General features: G+C 43.9%; 1 long non-coding RNA gene across 1 annotated transcript; it reads right to left on the bottom strand.

Moving 5' to 3' along the window:
* Positions 1-15425: 15425 nt before the first annotated feature.
* On the bottom strand, positions 15426-18362 carry LOC127305368 (uncharacterized). Its single transcript, XR_007853883.1, has 2 exons — positions 17974-18362; positions 15426-15764 (listed from the first exon to the last, which is right to left on the bottom strand). It is a non-coding gene; the product is annotated as an uncharacterized lncRNA (long non-coding RNA).
* Between the last annotated feature and the right edge of the window lie 1029 nt (positions 18363-19391).

The raw sequence follows: 19391 nt of genomic DNA, 5'->3' as shown, positions 1-19391 counted from the left end.
CATTCTTCAATTAACTTGATGATGGAGCATCTTCATCATTTAATCTTCTTCGGCCTTAACCATGGAGCATCTTCATCATTTAACTTGATGCTTGGATCAATGTTCACTCTGAAGGGTGGAATTTCATCAAACTTATTATAATCTTCTGACATGTCTGTCTTGTCCTCCACTCCCACGATGTTTCTTTTTCCAGAAAGAACTATGTGGCGCTTTGGCTCATCGTTTGATGTATTTGTTTCATTATGTTTCCTTTTTCTTAGTTTGCTAGACATATCCTTCACATAGAAAACCTGGGCCACATCCTTGGCTAGGACGAATGGTTCGTCTCTATACCCAAGATTGTTGAGATTCACTGTTGTCATTCCATACAACTTGTCTACCTGAACCCCGCCTCCTGTTTTGTTGACCCATTTGCACCTAAACAAAGGGACCTTAAAAGAAGGTTCATAGTCAAGTTCCCATATATCCTCTATGTAACCATAATATGTGTCATTTGGGCCTTCATTCATTATTGCATCAAATCGGACACCACTGTTTTGGTTGGTGCTCTTTTTATCTTGGGCGATCGTGTAAAATGTATTCCCATTTATCTCGTACCCTTGGAAAGTAACTACAGTCGAAGATGGTGTCTGGGCCAGCAAGTACAGCTGATCTTCAATATCTTCGTTATTCAGGAGATGTTTTTGCAACCAACCGCCGAAAGTCGACATGTGTTCACGTCTAATCCAATCGTTCGACTGCCCCGGGTTCTGGGAGCGTAGAAAATTCTTGTGGTCACCGATATACGGAGCCACCATGGTGGAACTTTGTAGAACTGTGTAGTGTGCTTGAGTCAAAGAAATCTCGTCCCTACATATCATTGATTTCCTTCCTAGCGTGCCTTTTCCACTTAGTCTCCCTTCATGCCGCGATTCAGGAACACCAATCGGCTTAAGGTCAGGAATAAAGTCAACACAGAATTCAATGACCTCCTCTGTTCCATAGCCCTTGGAGATGCTTCCTTCTGGCCTAGCACGGTTATGAACATATTTCTTCAAGACTCCCATGAACCTCTCGAAGGGGAACATATTGTGTAGAAACACAGGACCGAGAATGGAAATCTCATCGACCAGGTGAATGAGGAGATGTGTCATAATATTGAAGAAGGATGGTGGGACACCAGCTCAAAACTAACGAGACATTGGACCACATCATTTTGCAACCTCGGTAGAATTTCTGGATTTATTACCTTCTGAGAAATTGCATTGAGGAATGCACATAGCTTCACAATGGGCAGTGGAACATTTTTCGGTAGAAGCCCCCTCAATGCAATCGGAAGCAACTGTGTCATTATCACGTGACAGTCATGAGACTTCAGGTTCTGGAATGTTTTCTTCTCCATATTTATTATTCCCTTTATATTGGAGGAGAAGCCAGACGGGACCTTGATACTGCTCAGACATTCAAAAAATATTTCCTTCTCTGCTTTTGTAAGAGCGTAGCTAGAGAAATGACGTCCTTTAACTCTCTCATGCAGCTTTTTGGGGTCTTTCCAACGTTGCTGGTCCTCCCGTGCTTCTGGTGTATCTTTTGTCTTCCCGTACACGCCCAGAAAGCCTAGCAGGTTCACGCAAAGATTCTTCGTCACGTGCATCACATCGATTGAAGAGCGGACCTCTAAGACTTCCCAATAGGGTAGATCCCAAAATATAGATTTCTTCTTCCACATGGGCGCGTGTCCGGCATCGTCATTCGGAACAGACCGTCCGCCAGGACCCTTTCCAAATATTACATCTAGATCCTTGACCATACCAAATATATCAACACCATCACGATGGGGAGGCTTCCTCCGGTGATCAGCCTCACCGTTGTAATGCTTGCCTTTCTTTCTTACGGGATGGGTAGTCCTAAGAAATCGACGATGCCCCAGGTACACGACCTTCTTACATTTTTCCAAATAATCACCTTCGAGCTCATGTAAACAGTGCGTGCATGCATTGTATCCCTTGTTTGACTGTCCTGAAATGTTACCAAGAGCAGGCCAGTCATTGATGGTTACGAAAAGCAGCGCTCTTAGGTCAAATTCCTCCTGCTTGTGCTCGTCCCACACACGTACACCTGTTGACCACAGCTGTAGAAGTTCTTCAACTAATGGCTTCAGGTACACATCAATGTCGTTCCCGGGTTGCTTCGGGCCTTGTATGAGCACTGGCATCATAATGAACTTCCGATTCATGCACAACCAAGGAGGAAGGTTATATATACAAAGATTCACAGGCCAGGTGCTATGGCTGCAGCTCTGCTCTCCAAAAGGATTCATGTCATCTGTACTTAGACCAAACCTTAAGTTCCTTGCATCCTGTGCAAAGTTTGGGAACTCTCTATCGATTTTTCTCCATTGGGAGCCATCAGCAGGGTGCCTCAACATCATGTCTTTCTTACGGTCTTCTTCGTGCCATCGCAACAACCTAGCGTGCTCTTTATTTCTGAACAAGCGTTTCAGCCGTGGTATTATAGGAGCATACCACATAACCTTGGCAGGAACCCTCTTCCTGGGGTGCTCGCCCTCAACATCACCAGGGTCATCTCGTCTGATCTTATACCGCAATGCAGTGCACACCGGACATGCATCCAAATTCTCGTACTCACCGCGGTAGAGGATGCAGTCATTAATGCATGCATGTATCTTTTGCACATCTAATCCTAGAGGGCAGACAATCTTCTTCGCTTCGTACGTACTGGCGGGCAATTCGTTACCCCTTGGAAGCTTCCTCTTAATTATCGTCAGCAACTTTCCAAATCTTGAGTCAGTGACACCGTTCTCTGCCTTCCATTGCAACAATTCCAGTGTGCTGCCTAGCTTTTTATGGCCATCTTCGCAAGTTGGGTATAACAATTTGTTGTGATCTTCTATCATCTTGTCGAAGACCAACCTTTCCTTTTCAGTTTCACATTCTCTCCTTGCATCAGCAGTGGCCCGACCAAGATCATCATCAGCAGGCTCATCTGGTGCCTCTTGATCTTCTACTTCATTGTCTTCATTGCCTTCTGCAGTATCATCATATTCAGGGAAATTGGGATAACCGTCATCATCATCTTCCTCTTCTTCATTGTCTTCCATCATAACCCCTCTTTCTCCGTGCTTGGTCCAACAATAGTAACTGGGCATGAAACCGGATCGCAAAAGGTGGCTGTGAATGAGACTCGAGTGAGCGTAATTTACGGTATTCTTGCAGTTGACACATGGACAATACATGAAGCCACCATGTTTGTTTGCCTCCGCCACGGCCATAAAATTATCCAGGCCCGAAGTGAACTCGTCAAACCGTCGGTCAATGTACATCCATTGCCGATTCATCTGCATGATATAATTTAGCTGATCAAAACCATTACAGAACATCACGATGTATATATACACATGCATTTTATCAATTACAGATGAAAAGGATAAAGTTGTTAACCTCGATGAAGAAGAAAAAAACAAGTTAAGTGTGGCTTGATTTGTGTAAACTCAAGTGGCAAATCCTCTTAAGCATTTCATCAAACACCTCTTGTGCATGTGAAGAAGAGAGGAGAGCAATACACCCCTCTTGTGAAGAAAGTGAAAAAATGTCCAAGTGTGGCTCACACTTGGACAGGGCAAGGTAATATAGCCAGATTGGGGACCTTGTCCCGGTTTGTAACACAAACCGGGTCCAGAGGGGGGCCTTTGGACCCGGTTTCTATTACAAACCGGGACTAAAGGTTTCCCACGCCTGACACGGCCTGCCGCGCCCTGCCGTGGACCCTTTAGTCCCGGTTTGTATTACAAACCGGGTCCAAAGGCCACTACCGGACAAGCTCTGAGCTAGTGGGGTCGCCCTGGGCAAAACGAACCGGGACCAATACCCACATTAGTCCCGGTTTGGTTCTGCACTGGGACATTTGCTTGGGACCAAAGGCCTCTTCTCCACTAGTGTTTTGTCAGATCTGGCTCTATTTTGATGTTTTTACGTTTTCGTGGCCGCCTCCCTCGAGAGCGCCTTAGGGGTCCTTTTTATAGGCATTTCTAGGTCAAGACTTCGAGCCTGGGATGAAAATGGACAGCTGGCGACCCTCGAGGAAGAAGAGAGCATGGGTGGCCTAGGGTAGGGCTCGTGCCATCTAGGCTCTTTTGGGCTACCCTCCTGAGGTCCAAGTGCTACAGGTCATTGTATTTACGTAAAAATAATCCTCAAAAAATACCAAGTTCATTTAACACCGTTTAGGTTCCTGAAAAATAAAAAAGCATAAAATAGGGAATTTTCTTTTTGTTATAACCAACTAGCAAGGTGGCCCTCGCAAATGCTAGGGCATCATCTTTAACAAGTTAAATACTTCCTACTCCTGGGTGTAACTACACCCATGTCTCATATACTACCATACGGAAGTATGTATCATACTTTATCGGTTTGAGTATGTTCTTACACTATATCTAAGATATTCTAAACCAAATTTGGTGAAAAAAAATGCAAGTGAGCATGTAGTTTGCATTATATAGCCGAAATACATGCATATGTATACGTAAAAATGAGTCTACGTAAAAAATGTACATACTGCCTACAAAGTATTATATATACTACCAAAATAGTCTAATATACTTCATATTACATGTACATACTCTCCGGTATGATAGATACTCTCTAGATTATGAGAAAACGCGTGGGTGTAACTACACCCGGGTGTAGTATGAATATGTCATATATATATATATATATATATATATATATATATATAGGGTTGAACTATTCTGCAACCAGTGCTCAGAATATTATTCTGAGCACCACCGGCTCCTATAAGACGGATCCGTGGAGGTAAAAAAATGAACCGATCTGTGGCGGAAAAAGTCAACCTGAACGCTGCCCAATTCTCCAACCACCCACCTCCTTCTCTCTCGACCACCACGCGAACCAGCGCTCATCACGAACCAGCACCCACCATCGCGGCCGCCTGCCCCGCGCCGGCTAGCATCGCCGCCTACCCTGCCCGGCAACCGCCGCCGCTGCCTTCCCGCCTCCACGACCTCCACCTTCTCCCACCTCCCCGACGCCCAACGCCGTCCGGCCACCTGTTCCTCCGCCGCCGGCGAGCCCCCTGTCCGCCCACCCGCCGGCGGACAGCAGCCCCCTGTACCGCCTCCTGGAAGCCCGCCGCTCCGACGCCTCGAGGACCCCCACGCCGCCGACCTAAGGGCCGCGCCGCCTCCTGCAGGTCCTACTTGCGTCGAGAGCTGCGGTGTAGATCGCCGTCGCGGTTCCGGGCTCTCGCGCTGGTCCCCCGCAGCCGCCCCAATCCAACTACGTCATGGATCCCGCGTCTTCCTCGCCGGCAGTTCCCTCCTCCAGGAACGCCGCCACGACCACCTGGAAGTGCTCCCTCACTGCCGTCATTCTTCTTCTACTCGCCCGCTTCGATTTCCTTGTCCACAATTGGCCTGTCGAGCCGCCGGCGTTGAACATCTTCGATGCGGCATCTGTACTTTCTCCACACGACCACCTGTTTCTTTATGCCGGCCTGCTTCAGGGCCATCGGCAGAAGGCCGTCGCCTCTCCCCCGACCTCCAACACGGCTATAGTGCCCCAAAGCGAGCTCCGTTCTGCCGTTTACCATGCACCGCGGCCGCGCGTCCTGGTCAAATTTGGTCGGCATCGTGCGCTTCTGTGTCCGTGTTAGCATTTTTCTGAAAAATACTTTGATGTTGATGTCTCACTGCTCTGAACAATGTCCGTATGAATGAAAACAGAGGGAAGTATTGTTTCATTACCTTCGGTAGTCAGCGATAAGTACGACCTTATCACACAAGCAGTATATGTATTTGTATTTAGAAGTTCAACTGTTCATGTGGCATGTCTGAATCTGCTATCGATTTTGTTTCTCGCCCCAGCAACTCGCTGTGACAAGTTAGCAGTAATACTAATATGAAAAACAGCAGGAGCAAGAGGAGCCGCATGTATGGACCTGAATAGGCTATTTGTTTGGGTATTTTATCTCACTTTTTTGGATTATCATTGATAAAAAAGCATCAAAATTCGTATCTCTGTTTTTCTATTTGACAGTTCATACATGTGAGAAAAGAAGTGCAATCTGATCATACATCATAGTGATGTGTTCTTGATTTGCAAGTGGTTGGATAGGCAATTTGATTTTATTTGTATCTCTATATTTATACATTTGACAATGTGTATGTTCTTGATGAGGGCAACTGACAACAAAAACTCTACAGACACTGCCCAGTGACCTCTTCATGGTACTGGCTCGTGCTTGCCTTCCTCCACGTCAGCTGGTATTTCTTTGGGCAGTGCGCATGGTTACACGTTCTGGGAGCTTCCTCCTAATGTGCAGTTTTTTGCGATGCTTCTAGGATCATGCCGGTTAGACGAATACGGTCTGAGAAGTATAGGCCTTGCCTCCTGCCGGTTAGTGTGAAAAATGATAAAAAAATTGTCCAGAAGTGCAAACCGGTTACACTTGTAAGTACAAGCTTAGGTTTTTGGGAAGTTTATAGAAGAATGAGTTTGATTATCCCAGGTTTCAGTTTGAAATAACAACAGTTGTTCAAGTTCAAACTTGTGTATTGATTCTAACACTAAAACACGGGTTGCCTCTCACCATGTCAATGAGGCGGAGCATCTACGAGAGAACATGGTCGCGGCGGCGACAAGTTTGCATGCTAAAGACGTCGAGTAGCAGCAGGCACGATTAAGGACTTTTTTATTTGTCACAATTTCATGCTAAAAAAGCTGAAAAATAAAAATAAATATGTTACGTCATATGCTTCAAAGAAAACTATGCACGGAAGTACGTGTATATGGCGGCGATAAGTACAAGTTCATACCGTCTGGAAGTCCAAGCAAAAAAAGGTTAAAATTTATCATGAAAATACATAGAGCTTAATATAGAAAGTACAAGAAAACCTACAAAAAACAAATGTAGAAAAAATAAAATAATCCCGTCATTTGAGGAGAAGTTCAAATGCTTGACGGTAAGAAGTACAACCATTCGGCACAGTACACCCACTTAATATAGAAAGTACAAAAAACAAAATAATCTCGTCATTCATGAGGAAGTTGAAATATTTGATGATGAGAAGTACAACCATACGACATGAGCAGTACAACCACTTATTGTAAGAAGTACAAGAAAACCGACAAATTTCAAATGTAAAAAAGTAAAACAATCCCGTCATACGCGAGGAAGTTCAAATATTTGACAATGAGAAGTACAACCATTCGACACGAGCAGTACAACCACTTATTGTAGGAAGTACAAGAAAACCGAAAAAACCAGAATGTACAAGAAAATAAAATAATCTCATCATCCGCGAGGAAGTTCAAATACTTGACGGCGAGAAGTACAACCATTGGACACGGGCAGTACAACCACTTATTATAGGAAGTACAAGAAAACCGATAACAATCCAAATATACAAAAAAAACAAAATAATCTTGTTATTCGCGAAGAAGTTCAAAGACTTCAAGTTGAGAAGTACAACCATTCGACACAATAAGTACACAAACTTAATATAGGAAGTACAAAAAGCCGACAAAATACAAATACACAAAAAACAAAAAAACCCCTCATCCGCGGGAAGTACAATCAGTGATTCCGAGAAGTGCAGTGGTGATTGCAGGAAGTACAAGCGGTAACTACGGGAAGTAGAAAGTGTTTAGATAAAAATTTATTAATTTTTCTGAACGGTTTCGTGAAACCGCACCAAGAAGTAGAACCGCGTTGCCCGAGAAGTACAAGCACATGTCGAGAGAAGTTCAATGCTCTGTTTTTGCGAGGCGAAAATCTATTGTGCAAATCTCATTGTTTTGATCACCAACCACCTCAACCATTGCCACCCAAAGGTTTATCTGATAGATTAGGAGTCTAATTTCATTACCTACAACATTTCACAACAAATAAAGAGATCTAATGCATCAAATTCAAGTCGTTATCTACTTAAAGTATCTAGGAAACATGATTTCAAAACTTCTAAAATTAATTTTAAACCATTTAGATTTGGCAAAAATGATATATATGAAAAAGATGCGCCTTTTTTACACCTTTCCAACCGTATATCATTTGCATTGCTTAAATATACCGCATAGAAATCGCGGGGAAAATCATTTGGTGCCCGTCTTATAAAACGGGCGGACAGTAATTCGAGTTATTCTCTTAAACTATAAGGAATTAGAGAAAACAATTGGAAGATGAAAGTTGCGCCTAGTCCGTAGCTTTCCAACGCCATATCATTTGCATCATTCCGACATACGGTTGAAACAAATCGTCCAAATTACTGTCCGCTCGTTTTTTGAGTACGCCCGAATTTCGGTATTTTCAAAATTGTTCAAAAACTGTGAGGATTTTGAAAAAACGTAAAACATGAAAAAGTTGCGCGATTTCATTATCTTTCCAACGGTATATCATTTGCACAGTTTCGATAAGCGGTTCGAAAATCGAACTAAAAGTTCATTTTCTGGCCATATAGAAGCGTTTTCGTATTTTCAAAATTAAATTTAAACCGTGCAAAATCTGTGAAAAGTGTGAACATGAAAAAGTTGCGGTTTTTCATTATCTATCCAACGGTATATCATTTGTATAGTTCCGACAAATGGTTGAAAAACTCGTGGTATAATCAGTACCTCTAAAGAAAACGGGAAGTTCAGGTAAGTTCGACAGAAAGTTGAACCCTGTTATCCGGAAAGTACAACCTTGTGTCCAGGAAAGTACAAGTCGGTGCTTAGAATATTATTCTGCAACCGGTTGCAGAATAGTGTTGGTATATATATATATATATATATATATATATATATATATATATATATATATATATATACATATATATATATATAGGTCTGGTATTCTTCTCGAACCCTTTCTGAACTTCCGCGTGTTTTCCTAGTGAACTTCTCGACGGAATACCAAAATTGTATGTTCGTGCGGACAGTATATTCATGATGATTTTCAAACCGCTTATCGGATTGATGCGTATAATATACCGTTGGATTCGCACGGAAATTTCGCAAATTTTTCGTGTTCATTCTTTTCTCAAATTCTACATTGATTAAAACTAATTTGAAATATACAAAACAACGTTTTCGCGGATTTCTCTATTTTTATACAGTTTTGGGGTTCCAGTTTTCAAACCGTTTATCGGAATTATGCGTATGATATGCCGTTGGAAAGGTGCTGACTAGGCGCACCTTTTTTCATGAAGAACACTTTTCTAAATTCTTTATAGTTTAAGAGCAGATTTGAAAATACGTGATTACGTTTTCGAACTTCCCGGTTTTTCGAACTGTTTTTGGGGCTTATTTCCGAACTACTTATCGGAATTTTCCAAATGATATTGCGTTGAAAAGATATTGATTAGGCGAATCTTTTTCATGTTGAATGTTTTTCCAAATTCTAAATGGTTTTAGTTTAATTTCAGAAATACATAAAAGTGAAGATAACGCCGACACAGGAACATTTCGAAATTGGCTCATCTAGATTGATTAGGTGTGGCATTGAGATATGTTGGAGTATTAGTAGAGTTATATTAGTGCTAATTGTACGTTGAGTTGGTCGATTTGCGCAATCGGTGGTTGTACGGACGATTTCTATGCGTATGATTTCCGTCCAGAAAAACAGAGTGTATGAGGTGCTCGAATATAGAAGTGAACTTCCTTTCTATCTGTTAGTGAACTTCCGATCGCGGTATAAAAGTTTCAGGCATGTAATAAAATTATAGCGAACTTATGTGGATGTGAACTTCTTTTCCCCTGAATCTGAACTTCCTGACGGACTTCAATATTGTACAGGGCGAACTTCCAAAACTTGGTCTAGTTTGAAGTGAACTTCAGAAAATATAGCGAACTACCGTCGCATCTGCACTATCTGAACTTCCCCTTCTCTGCATCTGAACTTCCAGACGGACCTCAACATTGTAAGATTGAACTTCCATTTCAAATATGAACTTCTATACGGGGAGTGAATTTCCGTATGGAGGTAAATGAACTTCCCGGTGGTGGCAAGTGAACTTCTGAAAATATTGCGAACTTCCACATGTTCGAATTGAACTTCCGAGTTGTTTTGTCTTTTGTTCGAAGTGAACTTCCCAAAATAATGTGAACTTCTATATTTTTGTGTTCGAAGTGAACTTTTCAATTTCATGTTTAGTTATGCAGCAGTCTTCTGAACTTCTGAATTCGGCGAAAGTGAACTTCACCAATCTGCGAAAGTGAACATCTAAATTTAGGCGGATGTGAACTTCCCATTTTTTGAACTCTAGAAAAAATTTCTAAACTTCTGAATTTTGCGAGTGTGAACTTCCAAGTCTTTGCAGATGTGAACTTCCTGATTTTTTGAAATCTGGAGAATTTTATAATTTTAAAAATTTCATGTATGTGAAACATCCAAATCCCGCATATGTGAACTACTGAGTCTTGTACATGTGAACTTCCTGATTTTTTGTACTCTAGAGATTTTTTGTACTCTCGGTCTGGTTGGGGCGCCGCCGGAGGAGCTGGGCGCAGGGGGCGGGAGGTAGACTCCCTGGGGCGACAGTGGCGCCTCCGACAGTTGGTGGGGATGGCGGGGGCTGTGCGCGTGGTAGGTGGTGGGGCGGTGGAGGTCGTGCGCCTTTGCGAGTAACGGGCGGCGGAAGCTGCGCTGCGGGTGGTGGGGCGGCGGTCGCCGGCGGCGCGGCAGTGGTGGGGGTGGCGGTCGCCGAGGGGCCGCAGCGAGTGGTGGGGCGGCGGTCGCCGGGGCCGCAGCAGTGGTGGGGCGGCGGTCGGCGGGGACGCGGCAGGTGGTGGGGGCGGCGGTCGCCGGGGCGCGGCAGTGGTGTGGCGGCGGTCGCCGTGGCGCGCGCGGCAGGTGGTGGGAGGCGATGCGCGCGCGGCAGGTGGGAGGCGCGCGGGGCGGGAGGTGGTTTGCGCGCGGGGTGGGAGGTTCGCTTGCCCAGTTGGTTTGGGGGGTTCTAGAATAGCTATTCTAGAACCACTCTTAAGGGGGGTTCGAGAATAGTTGGGCCATATATATATATATATATAGGATAAATACTTCCTACCCCTGGGTGTAGCTACACCCATATCTAATATACTACCATACGGAAGTATATACGATACTTTATCGGCTTGAGTATGTTCTTACACTATATCTAAGATATTCCAAACTAAGTTTGGTGAAAAAAATATAAATAAGCACCACGTTTGCACTATATATACGAAATACATGCATATGTGTACGTAAAAAATTAGTCTACGTAAAAAAATGTACATACTGCCTACAAAGTAGTATATATACTTCCAAAATAGTCTTACATACTTCATACTACATGTACATACTCTTCGGTATGATAGATACCCTCTAGATTATGAGAAATACGCGTGGGTGTAACTACACCCGGGTGTAGTATGAATATGTCCTATATATATATATATATATATATATATATATATATATATATAGATAGATAGTATCTATCATGCTGAAGAGTATGTACATATAGTATGAAGTATATAAAACCATTTTGGAAGTATATATACTACTTTATAGGTAGTATGTACATTTTTTACGTAGACTTATTTTTTACGTATACATATACATATACATATATTTCAGATATATAGTGCAAACTATGGGTTCACTTGCATTTTTTTTCAGCAAACTTGGTTTGGAGTATCTTAGATATTGTATACGAACATACTCAAACTGATAAAGTATCGTATATACTTCCGTACGGAAGTATATAGATATGGGTGTAACTACACCCAGGGGTATTTTTTATTGATCCTATATATATATATATATATATATATATATATATATATATATATATATATATATATATATATATATATATATGGTAGCTATGCATAGGGTAGAAACCGTTGGATAGTGGGGCTTTAGTTCTTTCCAGGTGTAGATCAAAAACGCGTCCGTCATCTCATGTAACGGTTGTTTGCCATGCCGAAGCTAGGTTGTCGTTTTGGTTTATTTTTCACACATTGCATACGGTATGGTGCCATGCCGAAGCTAGGTTGTCGTTTTGGTTTATTTTTCACACATTGCATACGGTATGGTGCCATGCCAAAGCTAGGTTGTTGTTTTGGTTTATTCTTCACACATTGCATATGGTATGGTACGGTGAAAATTCATAGGCCGAGCCTATGCTAACTTGTCGTTTTGGAAGTTTTATGTGTTTTGAACGGCACATGGAGCTGCATCCTTTTCGGTCATCGCAGGCGATGCTAGTTTATTTTTCACACATTACCGACGGTATTGTGCGCAGTGGATCTGGTCGCGGTTTCCCACGCAAAAAAATTCCTCCGACTCTAAGTTGTTTTGAAATGGTTTTGACATTTTTTTTGTCTGATGGTATACACAGCTAGACCCCTTTGCCACCCTGGAAAGTGGTGTTAGTTTTTTTCCATTTTTACAAAGTCACTCTGTGTTCCCGGATGGCTTCGATCGGTAGCCAATTTTGCATCAAATTTAGGTATCAGGACATGGCAGCCTCCAGCTATCAGGATGGCCAAGCATGAGGAGATCCCATTTTTGTTCTGAGATCCGCGCTACCGTTAACATCTGTTAAATTACTGTGAGCTGTGCCCGTCCGTTTTACGGAGTAGAAAAAAAGCTAGCTGTGACCATTTCATATCAACAAATATAGGAACCGTGGCACGGTCGTTTCAACAAATGAAGACGGTAAAAGTAATAAAGAAACCGTGACCGTGTTCTTTCAGAAAAAAGGTTCCGTCCCTATGGCCGAAACAAAAGTGCAACTAAGAGCACCTGTGCCCCAGTTCAAAAAAAAGAGCACCCGTGCCCGGTTTTGAGTCGCTGGCGGTTGCTCCTCCTCGTCGTCGACGCGCGGTTGACGGCGAACCATCCTCCTCTGACTGATATCTCCACCGCTCGCCCGCATCTTCCTCGCCGATGGCCCCGGCCGCCAAGGCCAACAAAAATTTGCAGCCTCACGGAGGTGGAGGAACATGGGCCAGCGCAGGGATGGCTTGGGCATCGCAAGCGACCGTGCGCCCGTCCGTCCCGAGCTTCTCGAAGTCGCCGCCCCAACGAATCCACCGCCACCGGCGAGGCAGAGCGCGGGGCCATATTTCGTGAGTGCCCACGGACTAGGCCGGCCTAGCTCGCTCGCCGCCGTGCCCAGCCGTCGCGCGTCCGGTTGTATCCCCATGCCCCGACGGCCTGCTCGCCCACTGCTCGCTCGTCCCGCGACTCCTAGCGCCTCCCTCCCCGACAGCCTTCTTCTCCGGCGTTTCTTCAACCTGCATCCCTGAAGGTGGCGGCATCCCGCGCATCCACTTGCACACGGGGCGTGCGCGAGCCACCCCTTATAGGCCTCCCAAGTGCAGAGCTCTGCCCCTGCTCCTCCCAAGAGGAGCGTGCCATCGCCCACACAGCTCAAAATCCCACCGGGTGCAGGGAAGAAGTGGAGAGGGTGGGTCGCACTTGAGCCGACGGGAATCACGGGAAGGAGGTGGCAGACCCCCGCACGGGTCTCCGTCTGCGATTGCTAGGATGACGATGGGGACCAGAAAGATCAATTAGAATGGCATCAAATTAAACAAGCTGAAAAATTCATCATATAGAGCTAACTATATCAAATCAGTTGAGCTCAAGAATCATAAAGAGGGAGAGGAGAGAATTGAGGATGCCCACCTCCGGGAGAATGCTGGGCAGTGAATCCCCGGGTGTATGACCTCGTTCGCGGCCACGAGACCATCCGACCATTTTTGCGCGCTCACGGCGAAGCAACACGCACTAACTTTTTTTTAGGACAGAACGGCTCCTACCAGTCTCTGTGAACCTCTTGGACCTGCGTTTAAACGATTGTAACCACGGATTATTTATCGTGTGTGTGGGAGGGGGGGTTATAAATAAAATTAAAAATAATATACTCACGTCATGGTTGCGGATAGAAAGTCGGCGGGCACACGAGCTGATGCTGCAATTGATTCAAGTATAGATGCAATCACTCCATCTGGGAGGTCGTCGATGCTCATTTCTGCGACATCTTGGACCATGCTATCGGTAGGCGGTTGCTCAATCTTCTCGTCGACAGACGGCGACGATGAGCCAAGGTATGGAACTACGTTGCGGTCCATGTGTCGAGTGGATAATTCGTAACAAGAGCTGTGTCCAAACTATGCAATGTAGTGGAAAGGGTTTGAGGAGCAAGACTAAATGCCCAGTGTAATTGTTTCCGTAGTTGATCAGCTCCGAATCGTGAAGAGAAGGAAATGAACAACCGTCATCTTTTTAACGTGATTTCACACATCCAGTCGGCAACGGTAGTGACCATCCATCGTGTTCTCATTTCGCCTTTTTTACACCTTTTGACACATTGTCACGGTCACGGTGGCTATAAGCAACTGTCTGGAGATGTGCCTTTTTTACTTGTTTCTTGTTTTCACACATTTGCATCGGCCATGGTCATGGTTGTGTAGGTCACGGGATTTTTTAAAAAAGGTGGTGCCATATCCACACGTTGTCAACTCAAAAAAAGGTCACACCGTGACCGTCTACTTGTTGTTGTTTTGGTAAAATAAATGCTACAGTTTGTATGCACCGTGGTGTTGTTGAAAAAATTGGAAAATTACCGTCGGACGGCTCTTTTCCTATCGTACAACCCGTGTCCGTGGCTGGTTGTTGTTTTGGTATTTGCAAGAGTTACGGTATGGTTAACTAACGGAGGGAATAGTTCGAAATGGGAAGAAAACGAAAAGGTCTAACACCGTGTGCTCCTTTTGTGCTCCCTATATATGATCTAATGGTTGGATGTGTATGCATAGCTACCACCCTTGGTAGCCCACTATTTTCCATATATATATATATATATATATATATATATATATATATATATATATATATATATATATATATATATATATATATATAGACGCGCTATTTGACTCCCTGGGGGTAGAATACTTATTCTGCACCCCTGCCGGACTCCCAGCCGCTCTATGCGTGCCGCGCCCTTACGTGCGTGCTAACTGGCGACGTAAAAAATCATTCGCGTGCGACATAAGCTTTGGCGATGCGTGCGGCCGCTATGCAACCGAAGCCAGCCCACTAACTTGCATGTGACGTAAAAATACGGCGGGCTAACAGGGGATGCCATATGGACGGGATCGAGTAAAGTAAAGTTGCTAGCTCCATCGACCAGCTAGCTATGTAATTCTGAGAGAAAGGTTGACGACCTCCGTGACCATCGATCAATTTACCTACGAACTAGTTCACCAAAGAGTTATTTTCAAGAACAATGACGTAACAGTTTCGACTGCCAATGTAAAATTTATTTATCCAAGAAATTGCTAGCCAAACTTAAAATGACAATGTCAAATTATCATGGTCAACCAAAAATACAGAGAACTAACGTAAACTCATATCAGCAATCCATGCTCCAGCTCGTGAAATTACAGTCAACGTAAAAAAGCTAAAATCTGCAATCCATTATCTGACCATAAGATTATCACAAAAGCTCTTGAAATCACATTAAACTTCAAACGTACTTGATGCATCCTTAGAAAAGAAACGAACTAATTGTTGGCATAATAAAGCCACATATAAAAATAATAAATGGCTAGTATATCCGGGGTTTGTAGTACTAGCAGAAAGCTACACCGCTTCACATTTACATCGAGATGTATAACATCAGGAAATTATATCAGCTCAAGTTGGCATCATGCTGGTTTCTTGCCAATTGCCAAATAATTGCCAGGCATTTCTCAACTCAATTGTGAGTAACTTGTTGTTCATGCCTGAAACTGCAGAGATCATACTAGATAAGCATCCCAAAAAGTTTGTAAAGAGAAACGATATTAAATGGTAAGTATATCAAAAAAAACTATGCATAACCAAATGCAGCACATATAAAAATAATAATCATTCGCCTAAATAGAAGATGTATGTTTCTGGTGAAAAACAATGCAACCGAAGTTACTAGCTCTTGGTAAGCAAGTGGCTTATTGCTTGCTTCTCAGTTCTCACTGGATATTCTGAAACAAAGATGACTCAACTAAGATACTAAGCGATATAAATTTTCAAGCAAGATAAGACAATTTAAAATACGAATACATAGTTGCAATTGCAAGAAGCAAAGATTACACATCAAGCTTCAACAGAAACACCTCAAAGAAGGCTAACATAACTAGTTTTTGCCAAAATATTTAAATAAATGGGAGCTAGCTACTCCTCAACTACAAAGTTCAGAACTTAGCTTCAATCTGAATAATTGAGTTGATAAAACCTGCACGTAGACTGCCAAATAATTTCGTTTTTTACTGCCCTGACATTCTAAGAACTATAATGCACTTTCAGACATGTAAAGATGATTTTAGAATCTAACTATTCATAAGCTTCTAACGCTAAATAAATGCATTAATACTTGTAAGCTTACACAGAAACTAGGGAGAGGTGATATGGTGCCGCCTGACAAAGGTATCTCTGCCTCCCGGGTCGCTCGCGCGGGCGACTCCGGAGGCGACCACCCCAAACCCTAAAACCAAACCGAGCTCTCCCTGGCCGCCGCCGCTGGCGGTGGTGGCGGCGCCCGGCCGCCGAAGGCGGGGGGCTGTATGCGTGGCGCACCCTGACGGAGCTCCTTCGCGGCGACGTCACGCGGGTCGCGCGGGCTGCGAGGCGGCGTGGTGTAGGGGCAGGGAACGAAGGCGGCGCGCGGCGGCGCGGTGGCGCGGTGCCAGGAAGCTACGCGGCGTGGAACGCCTGCTGGTGGCGGTGGCGGCGCGCCTGCAGGCGGTGGCGCTCGGGCCCGATCTGGGCCTAACCTAGGCCGTGCGGGCCGCAGCCATGGCGCTCCACGGCGACGCTAGCTGCGGGGCTGGCTTCCCCTTCTTCAATCCCTCTCCTCCCACCCTCCTCCCGGCGGTCGCTGGTGGAGGACGTCGGACGTGCGGGCATGCGAGCAACGACCCTTTGGGCGATGGCTGCTCTGCTCTGCCCCGACGGATCATATGCTACTGGAATATCCTCAATGATAATTTTGCCAGATCTAAAATACATATTTGTGATACTGAAGCAGGGTCGGTCCTTAAATGCAAAATCTGATAGGCTAATAACATGATCAAAGCTGGACGCAAAGAAACTAACAGATCATGCTCATCTATTTTCAAGCACATGAAAATGTTGCAACGAGGAAGCTGAAAAGGTGAACAGAACTTCCAAATAACCAAGTTATGTCACAGGGATAGCATAAAAAACAAGAAAGAACCGCCAAATTGATAAACGTATATTTCCAAATAACAAAAGGTATCACCACCTAGCAAACAACATGCACAAGGATCATATGCTAGCGTGGCAGCAATATACAGTAATCCATAACAGCATATCAAAAGTGCGACCTATTCTGATCAACATGAGAAAGTGAACAGAATTTTCAGCTGAAGAATTTTCTTTGGCGAAAACTGAATCATTACGAAGGTAAAAAAGTACAACTACTAGTACTAAACATGGATTTATTTTATCTATATTGAACAAGTATGATCATCGAGAAGATCAAATTGACATCTAAATCTTTCAGTTGTGAAAACAAATCTCAACATGTGACTAAAGATGACGCTTTTAGTGAGAGCAATGCACTACAGAGCCATGGGGCAGTCATTGTAAGCCAGCTTCTAGCCGGAGTAATGCACAGCAGAGTCATGGGCAGTGGTTGTATGCAGCTTCAATAGCTAAATCTAATTTGTAATTTTCTGGAACAATTTCGTATAATATATGTAGTTAATCCATAAACAATTTTCTGGAACAAATCGATTTTGAACGGTAACTAATTAACTATATATGGCCGTGGTGAGATAATATCAACATCTGAGATTTACACACATTAAACTGTTGATGTCGGGCGGTCATTGCTATGTGCTTGCACTGCCTCAACCTTTTCACATCAAAGCTCCACACGGATTTGCAAAAATAATGATGGATCTGAGCATCTGAGGGCAAAGAGAACATGTTGCTTACCAAAGGTGTCCGGCGAAAGCTGTTGCTCGCATGGTTGCAGACCTTGGCGAGCTGCCCTTTCTGAGCAAGCGCTCAATATGCACGGCAAGAAGATGCGACGTGGATGCAGATGCTGCCCGCCTGCAACACGCCACAGACCATGTCTCCATTGCCGCCGACGAGCACGCCGCCGCCGATTCGGCCGCCGATCACGACGCAGCCGAGGACACGGTCGGGGCAGAAGCAGCTCCTATGGCCAAGGAGTCCACCCTGCAGCCCATGCGCTCGCCGGCCGCCGCTCAACCGCCCGCCGCCGCGTGCGCTCGATTAGAAAAACGAGATGGGGGGGGGATCAGGTGACGGGCGATGTGGGTAGTGGGATCAGGTGACCGAGAAACTAAACTGTCGGGGTAAAAAAAAAAATTACGACCGAGCCCAACACAAAAAGGCTCGATGGAACGGAACCGGGTGGCTACGTGGCTCCGTATATGACCAGGGTGCAGAATTACTTATTCTGCATCCAGGGGGTCTAATAGAGTTTCTCTATATATATATATATATATATATATATATATATATATACCAACACTATTCTGCAACCGGTTGCAGAATAATATTCTGAGCACCGACTTGTACTTTCCTGGACACAAGGTTGTACTTTCCGGATAACAGGGTTCAACTTTCTGTCGAACTTACCTGAACTATATATATATATATATATATATATATACCAACACTATTCTGCAACCGGTTGCAGAATAATATTCTGAGCACCGACTTGTACTTTCCTGGACACAAGGTTGTACTTTCCGGATAACAGGGTTCAACTTTCTGTCGAACTTACCTGAACTTCCCGTTTTCTTTAGAGGTACTGATTATACCACGAGTTTTTCAACCATTTGTCGGAACTATGCAAATGATATACCGTTGGATAGATAATGAAAAACCGCAACTTTTTCATGTTCACACTTTTCACAGATTTTGCACGGTTTAAATTTAATTTTGAAAATACGAAAACGCTTCTATATGGCCAGAAAATGAACTTTTAGTTCGATTTTCGAACCGCTTATCGAAACTGTGCAAATGATATACCGTTGGAAAGATAATGAAATCGCGCAACTTTTTCATGTTTTACGTTTTTTCAAAATCCTCACAGTTTTTGAACAATTTTGAAAATACCGAAATTCGGGCGTACTCAAAAAACGAGCGGACAGTAATTTGGACGATTTGTTTCAACCGTATGTCGGAATGATGCAAATGATATGGCGTTGGAAAGCTACGGACTAGGCGCAACTTTCATCTTCCAATTGTTTTCTCTAATTCCTTATAGTTTAAGAGAATAACTCGAATTACTGTCCGCCCGTTTTATAAGACGGGCACCAAATGATTTTCCCCGCGATTTCTATGCGGTATATTTAAGCAATGCAAATGATATACGG

The sequence above is a fragment of the Lolium perenne genome, chromosome 6, assembly GCF_019359855.2.
Source record: "Lolium perenne isolate Kyuss_39 chromosome 6, Kyuss_2.0, whole genome shotgun sequence".
Lineage (NCBI taxonomy): Eukaryota > Viridiplantae > Streptophyta > Magnoliopsida > Poales > Poaceae > Lolium > Lolium perenne.
This window is presented reverse-complemented; position numbering and strand designations above follow the sequence as displayed.